This window comes from Scyliorhinus torazame, chromosome 2, assembly GCF_047496885.1.
Source record: "Scyliorhinus torazame isolate Kashiwa2021f chromosome 2, sScyTor2.1, whole genome shotgun sequence".
In the NCBI taxonomy this organism is placed as follows: Eukaryota; Metazoa; Chordata; class Chondrichthyes; order Carcharhiniformes; family Scyliorhinidae; genus Scyliorhinus; species Scyliorhinus torazame.
The window spans coordinates 400,840,462-400,856,205 of record NC_092708.1 but is presented as its reverse complement, the minus strand read 5'-3'; the positions used below and the strand labels follow the sequence as shown (position 1 = coordinate 400,856,205).

The window sequence follows — 15,744 nt, the reverse complement described above, 5'->3', positions numbered from 1 at the left end:
GCAGGTAGAGACAGTGTGAGAGGGACAGAGAACAACAGAATTAGAGGTATAAGGCGAGACAGCAAGCAAGAGAAAAACAGAGTGTGAGAGAGCAGAGAGAAGCAGAGACAATGAGGCAATCAGAAAGGCAGAAAGATTCAGATAGAGGGTGAGGAAGTGCGAGAGAAGAGAGAGACAAAGAGAAAGGGGAGGGCGAGAGAAAAAGAGAGTGAGCCAGGCAGAATGTGTGGATGATGGGAAGAGTGTAGAATTGATGAAGAGTTTCCCTCTGGAACCTTGCGTGTTCGAGGGGTGATTATCCGCGGAGATGGAGCACAGCTGTTTTCAGTGGCTGCAAGCTGGCGTGTGCCCAGCTCAGGAGATGGAGATAATACAAAATGATAAGATGGAAAACTTACTCCTCGACCTCCTCCGTCACTTTACGTCCCGACCTGCAATCAGAAGACAGAATTCGGTGTCATTAACTGCAACAGGACTAGGGTCACAATAACACAAACAGGATCAGCAGGTTTGGGGGGGTGGGGGTGGGGGGGACAAATTAACACAAACAGGATTGTGGTCACAATAACACAAAACAGGATTGGCAGGGCGCCACATTAACCCACACAATACTCGGGTAAATAGATCAGCAGAAAGCTCATTGTGGTAATATTGGGATCTAGCGGCTTGTCTTTGGGGCTGACAGTTCAGAATACTGACATTTGAAGTGAGAGAAAACAAGCACGGGTCTCTCCAAATGGGACAGTTTGCTGTTTGGCAAGTCTTGAACAGATCCTGGTGTTGAAGCAGGTCTCTGATAAGAGAGCACAGATTGTCTTACTGTTCGTATTACATAGTCGGAAAGAGGGAGAAAAGCAGGAGACAGGAAAGAAAGGTAATTTGGATTGGGTGAGACTGCTATTTCAGTGTTGCTGCACCCCCCAGACCATGTCAAGGGATCGGAGAAGGGAGTCTCTGGGGGTTCTGTGCTATCAGGGCAGAAGTAAGAGAAGGTTGGTAGACATGCGCCTTGTCGGTGATAACCATATCTGGGGACTTCAGATGGAACACATCCACTGGGGAACAAAAGTCAAGAGATAAACTAATTGGATGGGAAATGATGAGCCGAGTTTGACTGATTGTGAGATTACATAGGGTGACACATAGAATCATAGAATTTACAGTAGAGGAAGCCATTCAGCCCATCGAGTCTGCACCGGCTCTTAGAAAGAGCGCCCTACCCAAGCCCATATCTCCACCCTATCCCCATATCCCAGTAACCCCACCCAACACTAAGGGCAATTTTGGACACTAAGGGCAATTTATCATGGCCAATCCACCTAACCTGCACATCTTTGGACTGTGGGAGGAAACCGGAGCACCCGGAGGAAACCCACGCAGACACGGGGAGAACGTGCAGACTCCGCACAGACAGTGACCCAAGCCGGAATCGAACCTGGGACCTTGGAGCTGTGAAGCAATTGTGCTATCCACAATGCTACCGTGCTGTCCCTAATACATGAGGCATATCTTTGTTGTGTTGATAATTTAAAATGAAATTTACCTCCTTGTTTGAAATATACTTTGCCAGTTCAACAATGTTGTTCGGAAAACAAAGGTAGTTCTAAGAGATTTATATTTGCATCAGCAAACATTAGAAATCAGGTATAAGTTTCAGTTAATGTTTCTGTGCCTGGAAGGGTAGAACTGAGAGCTCGAAAAAAACTGGACAAAATTGTGGAACTGGCCACAATTTCTGCGGCACTGAGAATATTGCGCGCAATTTAGGTCTCCTTACCGGGGGGAGGATGTTCTTGTACAAGTGGGAGGGCAGCGATGGTTTGCAATACTGATTGCTGGGAGGCAGGAGTGCCGTATGAACGGACACTGATTTGGTTGGGATTGTTTTTGCAGGTGATCAGAGGAATGGGGGCGATCTCAGAGAAATCGATAAAATTCGAACAGGATTGGACAGGGTAGATACAAGAAGGATATTCCCGATGGTGGGTGTGCCCAGAACCAGAGGGTCACAGTCGGGGATTCGGCGTGGGCCATTTAGGACACAGATGAGGAGAAATCTGTTCACCCAGAGAATGGTGAATCTGTGGAATTCGCTACCACAGGAAGTAGTTGAGGTCAAAACATATTATGTTTTCAAGAAGGAATTAGGTATAGCACCTGGAGCGAATGGGGTCAAAGTATATGGGGGTCAGTCCTGAGGGAGCGCCGCACTGTCAGAGGGTCAGTACTGAGGGAGTGCCGCACTGTCAGAGGGTCAGTACTGAGGGAGTGCCACACTGTCAGAGGGTCAGTACTGAGGGAGTGTTGCACTGTCAGAGGGTCAGTACTGAGGGAGTGCCGCACTGTCAGAGGGTCAGTACTGAGGGAGTGCCGCACTGTCAGAGGGTCAGTGCTGAGGGAGTGCCGCACTGTCAGAGGGACAGTACTGAGGGAGTGCTGCACTGTCAGAGGGTCAGTACTGAGGGAGTGCCGCACTGTCAGAGGGTCAGTACTGAGGGAGTGCCGCACTGTCAGAGGGTCAGTGCTGAGGGAGTGCCACACTGTCAGAGGGTCAGTACTGAGGGAGTGTTGCACTGTCAGAGGGTCAGTACTGAGGGAGTGCCGCACTGTCAGAGGGACAGTCCTGAGGGAGTGCTGCACTGTCAGAGGGTCAGTACTGAGGGAGTGCCGCACTGTCAGAGGGACAGTACTGAGGGAGTGCTGCACTGTCAAGAGGGTCAGTACTGAGGGAGTGCCGCACTGTCAGAGGGTCAGTACTGAGGGAGTGCTGCACTGTCAGAGGGTCAGTACTGAGGGAGTGCTGCACTGTCAGAGGGTCAGTACTGAGGGAGTGCCGCACTGTCAGAGGGTCAGTACTGAGGGAGTGCTGCACTGTCAGAGGGTCAGTACTGAGGGAGTGCTGCACTGTCAGAGGGTCAGTACTGAGGGAGCGCCACACTGTCAGAGGGTCAGTACTGAGGGAGTGCTGCACTGTCAGAGGGTCAGTACTGAGGGAGCGCTGTACTGTCAGAGGGTCAGTACTGAGGGAGTGCTGCACTGTCAGAGGGTCAGTACTGAGGGAGTGCTGCACTGTCAGAGGGTCAGTACTGAGGGAGCGCTGTACTGTCAGAGGGTCAGTACTGAGGGAGTGTTGCACTGTCAGAGGGTCAGTACTGAGGGAGTGCTGCACTGTCAGAGGGTCAGTACTGAGGGAGTGCCGCACTGTCAGAGGGTCAGTACTGAGGGAGTGCTGCACTGTCAGAGGGTCAGTACTGAGGGAGTGCTGCACTGTCAGAGGGTCAGTACTGAGGGAGTGCTGCACTGTCAGAGGGTCAGTACTGAGGGAGTGCCGCACTGTCAGAGGGACAGTACTGAGGGAGTGCTGCACTGTCAGAGGGTCAGTACTGAGGGAGTGCCGCACTGTCAGAGGGTCAGTACTGAGGGAGTGCTGCACTGTCAGAGGGTCAGTACTGAGGGAGTGCCGCACTGTCAGAGGGTCAGTACTGAGGGAGTGCTGCACTGTCAAAGGGTCAGTACTGAGGGAGTGCCGCACTGTCAGAGGGTCAGTACTGAGGGAGTGCCGCACTGTCAGAGGGTCAGTACTGAGGGAGTGCTGCACTGTCAAAGGGTCAGTACTGAGGGAGTGCCGCACTGTCAGAGGGACAGTACTGAGGGAGTGCTGCACTGTCAGAGGGTCAGTACTGAGGGAGTGCCGCACTGTCAGAGGGTCAGTACTGAGGGAGTGCTGCACTGTCAGAGGGTCAGTACTGAGGGAGTGCTGCACTGTCAGAGGGTCAGTACTGAGGGAGTGCTGCACTGTCAGAGGGTCAGTACTGAGGGAGTGCTGCACTGTCAGAGGGTCAGTACTGAGGGAGTGCTGCACTGTCAGGGGGTCAGTACTGAGGGAGCGCCACACTGTCAGAGGGTCAGTACTGAGGGAGTGCTGCACTGTCAGAGGGTCAGTACTGAGGGAGCGCTGTACTGTCAGAGGGTCAGTACTGAGGGAGTGCTGCACTGTCAGAGGGTCAGTACTGAGGGAGTGCTGCACTGTCAGAGGGTCAGTACTGAGGGAGCGCTGTACTGTCAGAGGGTCAGTACTGAGGGAGTGTTGCACTGTCAGAGGGTCAGTACTGAGGGAGTGCTGCACTGTCAGAGGGTCAGTACTGAGGGAGTGCCGCACTGTCAGAGGGTCAGTACTGAGGGAGTGCTGCACTGTCAGAGGGTCAGTACTGAGGGAGGGCCGCACTGTCAGAGGGTCAGTACTGAGGGAGTGCCGCACTATCAGAGGGTCAGTACTGAGGGAGTGTTGCTCTGTCAGAGGGTCAGTACTGACGGAGTGCCGCACTGTCAGAGGGTCAGTACTGAGCGAGTGCTGCACTGTCAGAGGGTCAGTACTGAGGGAGTGCCGCACTATCAGAGGGTCAGTACTGAGGGAGTGTTGCTCTGTCAGAGGGTCAGTACTGACGGAGTGCCGCACTGTCAGAGGGTCAGTACTGAGGGAATGCTGCACTGTCAGAGGGTCAGTACTGAGGGAGTGCCGCACTATCAGAGGGTCAGTACTGAGGGAGTGTCGCTCTGTCAGAGGGTCAGTACTGAGGGAGTGCTGCACTGTCAGAGGGTCAGTACTGAGGGAGTGCTGCACTGTCAGAGGGTCAGTACTGAGGGAGTGCTGCACTGTCAGAGGGTCAGTACTGAGGGAGTGTTGCTCTGTCAGAGGGTCAGTACTGAGGGAGTGCCGCACTGTCAGAGGGTCAGTACTGAGGGAGTGCTGCACTGTCAGAGGGTCAGTACTGAGGGAGTGCTGCACTGTCAGAGGGTCAGTACTGAGGGAGTGCCGCACTGTCAGAGGGTCAGTACTGAGGGAGTGCTGCACTGTCAGAGGGTCAGTACTGAGGGAGTGCTGCACTGTCAGAGGGTCAGTACTGAGGGAGTGCTGCACTGTCAGAGGGTCAGTACTGAGGGAGTGTTGCTCTGTCAGAGGGTCAGTACTGAGGGAGTGCTGCACTGTCAGAGGGTCAGTACTGAGGGAGTGTTGCTCTGTCAGAGGGTCAGTACTGAGGGAGTGCCGCACTGTCAGAGGGTCAGTACTGAGGGAGTGCTGCACTGTCAGAGGGTCAGTACTGAGGGAGTGCTGCACTGTCAGAGGGTCAGTACTGAGGGAGTGCCGCACTGTCAGAGGGTCAGTACTGAGGGAGTGCTGCACTGTCAGAGGGTCAGTACTGAGGGAGTGCTGCACTGTCAGAGGGTCAGTACTGAGGGAGTGCTGCACTGTCAGAGGGTCAGTACTGAGGGAGTGTTGCTCTGTCAGAGGGTCAGTACTGAGGGAGTGCTGCACTGTCAGAGGGTCAGTACTGAGGGAGTGCTGCACTGTCAGAGGGTCAGTACTGAGGGAGTGTTGCTCTGTCAGAGGGTCAGTACTGACGGAGTGCCGCACTGTCAGAGGGTCAGTACTGAGCGAGTGCTGCACTGTCAGAGGGTCAGTACTGAGGGAGTGCCGCACTATCAGAGGGTCAGTACTGAGGGAGTGTTGCTCTGTCAGAGGGTCAGTACTGACGGAGTGCCGCACTGTCAGAGGGTCAGTACTGAGGGAATGCTGCACTGTCAGAGGGTCAGTACTGAGGGAGTGCCGCACTATCAGAGGGTCAGTACTGAGGGAGTGTCGCTCTGTCAGAGGGTCAGTACTGAGGGAGTGCTGCACTGTCAGAGGGTCAGTACTGAGGGAGTGCTGCACTGTCAGAGGGTCAGTACTGAGGGAGTGCTGCACTGTCAGAGGGTCAGTACTGAGGGAGTGTTGCTCTGTCAGAGGGTCAGTACTGAGGGAGTGCCGCACTGTCAGAGGGTCAGTACTGAGGGAGTGCTGCACTGTCAGAGGGTCAGTACTGAGGGAGTGCTGCACTGTCAGAGGGTCAGTACTGAGGGAGTGCCGCACTGTCAGAGGGTCAGTACTGAGGGAGTGCTGCACTGTCAGAGGGTCAGTACTGAGGGAGTGCTGCACTGTCAGAGGGTCAGTACTGAGGGAGTGCTGCACTGTCAGAGGGTCAGTACTGAGGGAGTGTTGCTCTGTCAGAGGGTCAGTACTGAGGGAGTGCTGCACTGTCAGAGGGTCAGTACTGAGGGAGTGTTGCTCTGTCAGAGGGTCAGTACTGAGGGAGTGCCGCACTGTCAGAGGGTCAGTACTGAGGGAGTGCTGCACTGTCAGAGGGTCAGTACTGAGGGAGTGCTGCACTGTCAGAGGGTCAGTACTGAGGGAGTGCCGCACTGTCAGAGGGTCAGTACTGAGGGAGTGCTGCACTGTCAGAGGGTCAGTACTGAGGGAGTGCTGCACTGTCAGAGGGTCAGTACTGAGGGAGTGCTGCACTGTCAGAGGGTCAGTACTGAGGGAGTGTTGCTCTGTCAGAGGGTCAGTACTGAGGGAGTGCTGCACTGTCAGAGGGTCAGTACTGAGGGAGTGCTGTCTATCGAGGCCCTTTCTGATGGGTGTAACAGATCCCCTGTCCTCTGTTTCAAAGCAGGGAAGGGAAATTATCCCTGGTTTGCTGGTTAGCATTCACTCAACATCAATAACTAATTGTCCAATCATTGCCACATTGTTGTTTGTGGAGTTTGCTGTGAATAAATTGCCCTCCGTGCTTTTCGACATTCCAATAGCAACGACAGTTGAAAAGTGCTTTTTTTGCTGTTTCGCCCTGTGGAACATGAAAAGCCCCATATAAATACAAGTCTTTCACATCTTCCTTTCTGAAGGACTGGTACTTAGATTGACAAAGCTGAGTAATAGAGAGGCTGAGAGAGTTAGAACTCGTGGGATAGAGTGAGTCAGAGTAAGAGATGCCCCTGTGAGTTCCAATAACAAGTCAGTTAGTGGCAAAGGTGTGGAGAGAGATGCAGTGGTACTTGTCAAGGTTCATCCCGAGCAGCTCTGTGACACAGGACTCTGTGCTCTATGGACTGTTTCCAGGGACACACACCGAGACAAACATCAACTGCTGCTGGGAGGTCATCAACTCGGTGAAAGACGCTCTTTGGTCTGCCCGAAACTTGCTGATCTTCCAGTGCAAAGAATTGTCCTCGACCGAGTGTTGCAGACTGGCACATTCCAAGGTCCAGGACTACGTGCTGAGGGACGCACTCAAGCTTGGGGGCAGCTGCCGCCAAGGCGCAATGGGGAAAGACCACTGTGTAAGGTCTTTCCAGCAAATGTACACTGAGGGGCGCGTAACAGTGTAAACCCCCCTCGGTCTGGGCCACCAACACTCCAATGTATAAAAGAAACATGACAATGTAAATGTTTAAGACGGAATTGTAATGTAAAGAGTGATATGTTTGTAATATTATCAAAACTGAATGGAAGAAAGTCAAGGCAATGTGTAGCTCTGATGGAAATGTACAGTCAAGACAACTCAAAATGTTCTGTAATGTTTATGATAGATTTTATGAATAAAGTATATTTTTTTGAATAAAAAAAACCAAGTCAGTTAATGGGAGCATGAGGAGTGTGCAGGGAGAGATGAATGTTGACAAACACTGATCATGGTGGCATCAAATAAGGGAGGGAGAGTGAGATAGACAAAGGGAGACCGGGGGAGAGACAGAGGGAGAGACAAAGAGAGAGAAAGATTGAGAGAGAGACAGAGAGAGAGATTGAGAGAGACAGGCAGACACAGAGAGAAAGAGAGAGACAGACAGAGAGACAGACAGAGAGAGAGGCAGACAGAGAGAGAGAGAAGAGAGAGAGACAGAGAGAGAGAGAGAGAGAGAGATTGAGAGAGAGAAAGAGAAAGAGAGACAGAGAGAGAAAGAGAGAGAGAGAGAGAAAGAGAGAGATTGAGAGAGAAAAAGAGAGACAGAGAGATATGAGGGGAAAAGAGAGCGAGGGGGAGATTAGAGAGAGAGCGAGAGAGAGAGGGAGCGGAGCGCACATCCTTCCTAAAGTGTGGCATCCAGAGAAACAAGGGAAAAAGAGAGAGAACGAGACAGGGAGTGAGTAAGATATGGAGAGAGGCAGAAAGAGAAAGACGGAGAGTGAGATGCAAAGGACATGAGTGAGGGTGCAGGTTCATAGAGGCGTCACACAGTTCCGACACGTAATTGTACCTTGGTGAGCACTGGACACAGATAGCTGCCCCTTTGAACAATAATGTGTTCCTATTCTGGAAAATGACTGGTGACTGCCTGTGACAGGAGGCTGCTACTCCGACACTGGGAGCCAGAATATCCTTGCTCGGACATCACAATGTGCCAGGGCTAAGCCAATAGTGCCCTCTGCTGCACAGTTCCAATAGTTTGTCCGTTAGCAAGGAAACCTTTTCACTTTTTACTTTCACATTTGAGCAGTTATATGCTGGAAGCATCAGGCAGAAACCAAACCAATTACTCTCATTGTGAAAGAACCATGCAACCATACAGAACAGGAAGGAGCCATTCTGTCGATTAGGTCTGTGTTTGGCAGAAATATCCCGTTCGGCCTAATGTCGTGCACTTTCCCCAGAATCTGCACGTCTTCAGCACTGCAAAAAACAACACTGCTATCTCCTTCAATGCGTGTCCCTCTGCAGCCCTCTGCCAGTCCTCTCCCACTGGAAGCAGTTCTATTGATTTACCCCCTGAACGGCCCTTATGGTTCTGGACACTTCAATTAAATCTTCCATTAGCCTTCTCTGCTCCAAGTAGGCAAATCCCAGTTACTCCACATAACGCCTCGATTGAACCTGCCTCCCTCACTCTGCACCCTGCCTCCCTCACACTCGGGAATCCTGCCTCCCTCACACTCTGCAATCCTGCCTCCCTTACACTCTGCAATCCTGCCTCCCTCACACTCTGCACCCTGCCTCCCTCACACTCTGCACCCTGCCTCCCTCACACTCGGGAATCCTGCCTCCCTCACACTCTGCAATCCTGCCTCCCTTACACTCTGCAATCCTGCCTCCCTCACACTCTGCAATCCTGCCTCCCTCACACTCTGCACTCTGCCTCCCTCACACTCGGGAATCCTGCCTCCCTTACACTCTGCAATCCTGCCTCCCTCACACTCTGCACCCTGCCTCCCTCACACTCTGCACTCTGCCTCCCTCACACTCGGGAATCCTGCCTCCCTTACACTCTGCAATCCTGCCTCCCTCACACTCTGCACCCTGCCTCCCTCACACTCTGCACCCTGCCTCCTTCACACTCTGCACCCGGACTCCCTCACACTCGGGAATCCTGCCTCCCTCACACTCTGCACTCTGCCTCCCTCACACTCTGCACCCTGCCTCCCTCATACTCTGCACCCTGACTCCCTCACACTCAGGAATCCTGCCTCCCTCACACTCTGCACCCTGCCTCCCTCATACTCTGCACCCTGCCCCCCTCACACTCTGCACCCTGCCTCCCTCACGCTCTGCACCCTGCCACCCTCACACTCTGCACCCTGCCTCCCTCACACTCTGCAAACCAGCCTCCCTCACACTAGGGAATCCTGCCTCCCTCACACTCTGCAATCCTGCCTCCCTTACACTCGGGAATCCTGCCTCCCTCACACTCTGCACCCTGCCTCCCTCACACTCTGCAATCCTGCCTCCCTCACACTCTGCAATCCTGCCTCCCTCACACTCTGCAATCCTGCCTCCCTCGCTCTGCACCCTGCCTCCCTCACACTCGGGAATCCTGCCTCCCTCACACTCGGGAATCCTGCCTCCCTTACACTCGGGAATCCTGCCTCCTTCACACTCTGTACCCTGCCTCCCTCACACTCGGGAATCCTGCCTCCCTTACACTCGGGAATCCTGCCTCCCTCACACTCTGCAATCCTGCCTCCCTTACACTCGGGAATCCTGCCTCCTTCACACTCTGTACCCTGCCTCCCTCACACTCGGGAATCCTGCCTCCCTCACACTCGGGAATCCTGCCTCCCTCACACTCTGCACCCTGCCTCCCTCACACTCTGCAATCCTGCCTCCCTCACACTCTGCACTCTGCCTCCCTCACACTCTGCACCCTGCCTCCCTCACACTCTGCAATCCTGCCTCCCTTACACTCGGGAATCCTGCCTCCCTCACACTCTGCAATCCTGCCTCCCTTACACTCGGGAATCCTGCCTCCTTCACACTCTGTACCCTGCCTCCCTCACACTCGGGAATCCTGCCTCCCTCACACTCTGCACCCTGCCTCCCTCACACTCTGCACCCTGCCTCCCTCACACTCTGCACCCTGCCTCCCTCACACTCTGCACTCTGCCTCCCTCACACTCTGCAATCCTGCCTCCCTTACACTCGGGAATCCTGCCTCCCTCACAGTCTGCACCCTGCCTCCTTCACACTCTGCACCCTGCCTCCCTCACACTCGGGAATCCTGCCTCCCCAACACTCTGCAACCTGCCTCACACACACTCGGGAATCCTGCCTCCCTCACACTCTGCACCCTGCCTCCCTCACTCTGCACCTTGCCTCCCCAAAACTCTGCACCCTGCCTCCCTCACGCTCGGGAATCCTGCCTCCCTCACACTCGGGAATCCTGCCTCCCCAACACTCTGCAAACCTGCCTCCATCACACTCTGCACCCTGCCTCCCTCACACTCGGGAATCCTGCCGCCCTCACACTCGGGAATCCTGCCTCCCTCACACTCTGCACCCTGCCTCCCTCACACTCTGCACCCTGCCTCCCTTACACTCGGGAATCCTGCCCCCCTCACACTCGGGAATCCTGCCTCCCCAACACTCTGCAAACCTGCCTCCCTCACACTCTGCACCCTGCCTCCCTCACACTCTGCACCCTGCCTCCTTCACACTCAGCACCCTGCCTCCCTCACACTCTGCACCCTGCCTCCCTCACACCCTGCCTCCCTCACACTCTGCACCCTGCCTCCCCCACACTCGGGAATCCTACCTCCCTCACACTCGGGAATCCTGCCTCCCCAACACTCTGCAAACCTGCCTCCCTCACACTCGGGAATCCTGCCTCCCTCACACTCTGCAATCCTGCCTCCCTCGCACTCTGCACCCTGCCTCCCTCACACTCGGGAATCCTGCCTCCCTCACACTCTGCACCCTGTCTCCCTCACTCTGCACCTTGCCTCCCCAAAACTCTGCACCCTGCCTCCCTCACGCTCGGGAATCCTGCCTCCCTCACACTCGGGAATCCTGCCTCCCCAACACTCTGCAAACTTGCCTCCATCACACTCTGCACCCTGCCTCCCTCACACTCGGGAATCCTGCCGCCCTCACACTCGGGAATCCTGCCTCCCTCACACTCTGCACCCTGCCTCCCTCACACTCTGCACCCTGCCTCCCTTACACTCGGGAATCCTGCCCCCCTCACACTCGGGAATCCTGCCTCCCCAACACTCTGCAAACCTGCCTCCCTCACACTCTGCACCCTGCCTCCCTCACACTCTGCACCCTGCCTCCTTCACACTCTGCACCCTGCCTCCCTCACACTCTGCACCCTGCCTCCCTCACACCCTGCCTCCCTCACACTCTGCACCCTGCCTCCCCCACACTCGGGAATCCTACCTCCCTCACACTCGGGAATCCTGCCTCCCCAACACTCTGCAAACCTGCCTCCCTCACACTCGGGAATCCTGCCTCCCTCACACTCTGCAATCCTGCCTCCCTCGCACTCTGCACCCTGCCTCCCTCACACTCGGGAATCCTGCCTCCCCAACACTCTGCAAACCTGCCTCCCTCACACTCGGGAATCCTGCCTCCCTCACACTCTGCACCCTGCGTCCCTCACACTCTGCACCCTGCCTCCCTCACACTCTGCACACTGCCTCCCTCACACTCTGCACCCTGCCTCCCTCACACTCTGCACCCTGCCTCCCCCACACTCTGCACTCTGCCTCCCTCACACTCTGCACCCTGCCTCCCTCACACTCTGCACCCTGCCTCCCTCACACTCTGCACCCTGCCTCCCTCACACTCTGCACCCTGCCTCCCTCACACTCTGCACCCTGCCTCCTTCACACTCTGCACCCTGACTCCCTCACACTCGGGAATCCTGCCTCCCTCACACTCTGCACCCTGCCTCCCTCACACTCGGGAATCCTGCCTCCCTCACACTCTGCACCCTGCCTCCCTCACACTCTGCACCCTGCCTCCCGCACACTCTGCACCCTCCTCCCTCACACTCTGCACCCTGCCTCCCTCACACTCTGCAATCCTGCCTCCCTTACACTCGGGAATCCTGCCTCCCTCACACTCTGCACCCTGCCTCCCGCACACTCTGCACTCTGCCTCCCTCACACTCTGCACCCTGCCCCCTCACACTCTGCACCCTGCCTCCCTCACACTCTGCACCCTGCCTCCCTCATACTCTGCACCCTGCCCCCCTCACACTCTGCACTCTGCCTCCCTCACACTCTGCACCCTGCCTCCCTCACGCTCTGCACCCTGCCACCCTCACACTCTGCACCCTGCCTCCCTCACACTCTGCAAACCAGCCTCCCTCACACTAGGGAATCCTGCCTCCCTCACACTCTGCAATCCTGCGTCCCTTACACTCGGGAATCCTGCCTCCCTCACACTCTGCACCCTGCCTCCCTCACACTCGGGAATCCTGCCTCCCTCACACTCTGAACCCTGCCTCCCTCACACTCTGCACCCTGCCTCCCTCACACTCTGCAATCCTGCCTCCCTCACACTCTGCACCCTGCCTCCCTTACACTCGGGAATCCTGCCTCCCTCACACTCTGCACCCTGCCTCCCTCACACTCGGGAATCCTGCCTCCCCAACACTCTGCACTCTGCCTCCCTCACACTCTGCACCCTGCCTCCCTCACACTCTGCACCCTGCCTCCTTCACACTCTGCACCCTGACTCCCTCACACTCGGGAATCCTGCCTCCCTCACACTCTGCACCCTGCCTCCCTCACACTCTGCACCCTGCCTCCCTCACACTCTGCACCCTGCCTCCCGCACACTCTGCACTCTGCCTTCCTCACACTCTGCACCCTGCCTCCCTCATACTCTGCACCCTGCCCCCCTCACACTCTGCACTCTGCCTCCCTCACACTCTGCACCCTGCCTCCCTCACGCTCTGCACCCTGCCACCCTCACACTCTGCACCCTGCCTCCCTCACTCTCTGCAAACCAGCCTCCCTCACACTAGGGAATCCTGCCTCCCTCACACTCTGCACCCTGCCTCCCTCACACTCGGGAATCCTGCCTCCCTCACACTCTGCACCCTGCCTCCCTCACACTCTGCACCCTGCCTCCCTCACACCCTGCCTCCCTCACACTCTGCACCCTGCCTCCCCCACACTCGGGAATCCTACCTCCCTCACACTCGGGAATCCTGCCTCCCCAACACTCTGCAAACCTGCCTCCCTCACACTCGGGAATCCTGCCTCCCTCACACTCTGCAATCCTGCCTCCCTCGCACTCTGCACCCTGCCTCCCTCACACTCGGGAATCCTGCCTCCCTCACACTCTGCAATCCTGCCTCCCTCGCACTCTGCACCCTGCCTCCCTCACACTCGGGAATCCTGCCTCCCCAACACTCTGCAAACCTGCCTCCCTCACACTCGGGAATCCTGCCTCCCTCACACTCTGCACCCTGCGTCCCTCACACTCTGCACCCTGCCTCCCTCACACTCTGCACACTGCCTCCCTCACACTCTGCACCCTGCCTCCCTCACACTCTGCACCCTGCCTCCCCCACACTCTGCACTCTGCCTCCCTCACACTCTGCACCCTGCCTCCCTCACACTCTGCACCCTGCCTCCCTCACACTCTGCACCCTGCCTCCCTCACACTCTGCACCCTGCCTCCCTCACACTCTGCACCCTGCCTCCTTCACACTCTGCACCCTGACTCCCTCACACTCGGGAATCCTGCCTCCCTCACACTCTGCACCCTGCCTCCCTCACACTCGGGAATCCTGCCTCCCTCACACTCTGCACCCTGCCTCCCTCACACTCTGCAATCCTGCCTCCCTCACACTCGGGAATCCTGCCTCCCCAACACTCTGCACCCTGCCTCCCTCACACTCTGCACCCTGCCTCCCGCACACTCTGCACCCTCCTCCCTCACACTCTGCACCCTGCCTCCCTCACACTCTGCAATCCTGCCTCCCTTACACTCGGGAATCCTGCCTCCCTCACACTCTGCACCCTGCCTCCCGCACACTCTGCACTCTGCCTCCCTCACACTCTGCACCCTGCCCCCTCACACTCTGCACCCTGCCTCCCTCACACTCTGCACCCTGCCTCCCTCATACTCTGCACCCTGCCCCCCTCACACTCTGCACTCTGCCTCCCTCACACTCTGCACCCTGCCTCCCTCACGCTCTGCACCCTGCCACCCTCACACTCTGCACCCTGCCTCCCTCACACTCTGCAAACCAGCCTCCCTCACACTAGGGAATCCTGCCTCCCTCACACTCTGCAATCCTGCGTCCCTTACACTCGGGAATCCTGCCTCCCTCACACTCTGCACCCTGCCTCCCTCACACTCGGGAATCCTGCCTCCCTCACACTCTGAACCCTGCCTCCCTCACACTCTGCACCCTGCCTCCCTCACACTCTGCAATCCTGCCTCCCTCACACTCTGCACCCTGCCTCCCTTACACTCGGGAATCCTGCCTCCCTCACACTCTGCACCCTGCCTCCCTCACACTCGGGAATCCTGCCTCCCCAACACTCTGCACTCTGCCTCCCTCACACTCTGCACCCTGCCTCCCTCACACTCTGCACCCTGCCTCCTTCACACTCTGCACCCTGACTCCCTCACACTCGGGAATCCTGCCTCCCTCACACTCTGCACCCTGCCTCCCTCACACTCTGCACCCTGACTCCCTCACACTCTGCACCCTGCCTCCCGCACACTCTGCACTCTGCCTTCCTCACACTCTGCACCCTGCCTCCCTCATACTCTGCACCCTGCCCCCCTCACACTCTGCACTCTGCCTCCCTCACACTCTGCACCCTGCCTCCCTCACGCTCTGCACCCTGCCACCCTCACACTCTGCACCCTGCCTCCCTCACTCTCTGCAAACCAGCCTCCCTCACACTAGGGAATCCTGCCTCCCTCACACTCTGCACCCTGCCTCCCTCACACTCGGGAATCCTGCCTCCCTCACACTCTGCACCCTGCCTCCCTCACACTCTGCACCCTGCCTCCCTCACACTCTGCACCCTGCCTCCCTTACACTCGGGAATCCTGCCTCCCTCACACTCTGCAATCCTGCCTCCCTCACACTCTGCACCCTGCCTCCCTTACACTCGGGAATCCTGCCTCCCTCACACTCTGCAATCCTGCCTCCCTCACACTCTGCACCCTGCCTCCCTTACACTCGGGAATCCTGCCTCCCTCACAGTCTGCACCCTGCCTCCCTCACACTCTGCACCCTGCCTCCCTCACACTCGGGAATCCTGCCTCCCCAACACTCTGCACCCTGCCTCCCTCACTCTGCACCCTGCCTCCCCAAAACTCTGCACCCTGCCTCCTTCACACTCTGCACCCTGACTCCCTCACACTCGGGAATCCTGCCTCCCTCACACTCTGCACCCTGCCTCCCTCACACTCTGCACCCTGCCTCCCTCACAATCTGCACCGTGCCTCCCGCACACTCTGCACTCTGCCTTCCTCACACTCTGCACCCTGCCTCCCTCATACTCTGCACCCTGCCCCCCTCACACTCTGCACTCTGCCTCCCTCACACTCTGCACCCTGCCTCCCTCACGCTCTGCACCCTGCCACCCTCACACTCTGCACCCTGCCTCCCTCACACTCTGCAAACCAGCCTCCCTCACACTCGGGAATCCTGCCTCCCTCACACTCTGCACCC

At 56.9% G+C, this 15,744-nt stretch overlaps 1 long non-coding RNA gene across 1 annotated transcript in view; it reads right to left on the bottom strand.

Moving 5' to 3' along the window:
• Window positions 1–397: 397 nt before the first annotated feature.
• The window catches only part of LOC140407938 (uncharacterized), a 126,661-nt gene continuing 111,314 nt past the window's right edge, over window positions 398–15,744 (bottom strand). The window contains exon 4 of the long non-coding RNA XR_011939905.1: window positions 398–431. This is a non-coding gene — a long non-coding RNA (uncharacterized lncRNA). The remainder of the gene's footprint in view (window positions 432–15,744) is intronic.